The sequence below is a fragment of the Scyliorhinus torazame genome, chromosome 24, assembly GCF_047496885.1.
Source record: "Scyliorhinus torazame isolate Kashiwa2021f chromosome 24, sScyTor2.1, whole genome shotgun sequence".
Classification (NCBI taxonomy): Eukaryota; Metazoa; Chordata; class Chondrichthyes; order Carcharhiniformes; family Scyliorhinidae; genus Scyliorhinus; species Scyliorhinus torazame.
In genome coordinates this window covers 55,945,129-55,946,382 of record NC_092730.1, presented here as the reverse complement: position 1 = coordinate 55,946,382, position 1,254 = coordinate 55,945,129, and the positions used below count along the sequence as shown (strand labels likewise).

Sequence of the window (1,254 nt, the reverse complement as noted above, 5' to 3'; positions counted from 1 at the left end):
AACCTTTTTTCGTCTGCAAAATTACGAATCAGACCCGTTACATTTTTCTCCAAATCATTTATATATACTACGAACAGCAAAGATCCCAGCACTGATCCCTGCGGGACACCACCAGACATAGCCCTCCAGTCAGAAACGCACCCTTCCATTGCTACTCTCTGCCTTCTATGACCTAGCCAAGTCGGTATCCATCTTGCTAGCTCACCCCTGATCCCCTGTGACTTCACTTTTTGTACCAGTCTGCCATGAGGGACCTTGTCAAATGCTTTACTGAAGTCCATATAGACAACATCCACTGCCCTCGCTGCATCAATCATCTTTGTGACCTCTTCCAAAAACTCTATCAAGTTAGTGCGACATGACCTCCCCTTCACAAAACCGTGCTGCCTCTCTCTAATACGTCCATTTGTTTCCAAATGGGAGTAGATCCTGTCTCGAAGAACTCTCTCCAGTAATTTCCCTACCACTGACGTAAGGCTCACCGGCCTGTAGGTCCCTGCATTATCCTTGCTCCCCTTCTTAAACAAAGGAACAACATTGGCTCTTCTCCAGTCCTCCGGGGCATCACCTGAAGACAGAGAACACTGGAACTTAATGGGAACACTTTCAAGATATGACCAGTCAGTCGATGTGTGTTATCTTGTGTAAGGTGACAGTGTCCAGCTGCTGTGTGTGTGTGTTGCATTGTTGGTGAGTTGCACAGTGGAATTGTGCCGCCAGGGTGCGCTGTCGAGCACACGTGGTCCTGATGAACAACATTGCGGAAGTAAGGAATTGTGTCGCTCCAACGCAATAACAAACATGGAGCAGAGTGGCGCAGCGGAAGCGTGCTGGGCCCATAACCCAGAGGTCGATGGATCGAAACCATTCTCTGCTAGTTGTTTTTTATACTTTCCGTTACAGTAAAAAGAAACATTTAGCTTCTCACCACAAGTATATCTGACATTTCTTTCCAGGAAACGGGTTTTTTTACTCGGCTGGAAGGGGGTTCCATCAAACATTTAATTTGTGCAACCAATGTCTGAAATGGCATTTACTCCCACAGGGACACACGCTGTAAATGCTGCAAACACACACAGGCTTTCCATGATTGCAGAATGTTCAGCACCATTCACAACTCCTCTGTTAATGAAACAGTCCATGTCCAAATGCAGCAACCTGGACAATATCCAGGCTTGGGCTGAAAAGTTCCAGGCAAAGACCATCTCTAATAAGTGAGAATCTAACCATCGGCCCTTGACATTCACCGGAATT

The 1,254-nt window shown here is 46.5% G+C and overlaps 1 non-coding gene across 1 annotated transcript; it reads left to right on the top strand.

The window, feature by feature from the left end:
• Positions 1-805: 805 nt before the first annotated feature.
• trnam-cau (transfer RNA methionine (anticodon CAU)) lies at positions 806-877 on the top strand. Its single transcript has one exon. It is a non-coding gene; the product is annotated as a tRNA-Met (tRNA).
• Positions 878-1,254: the final 377 nt, after the last annotated feature.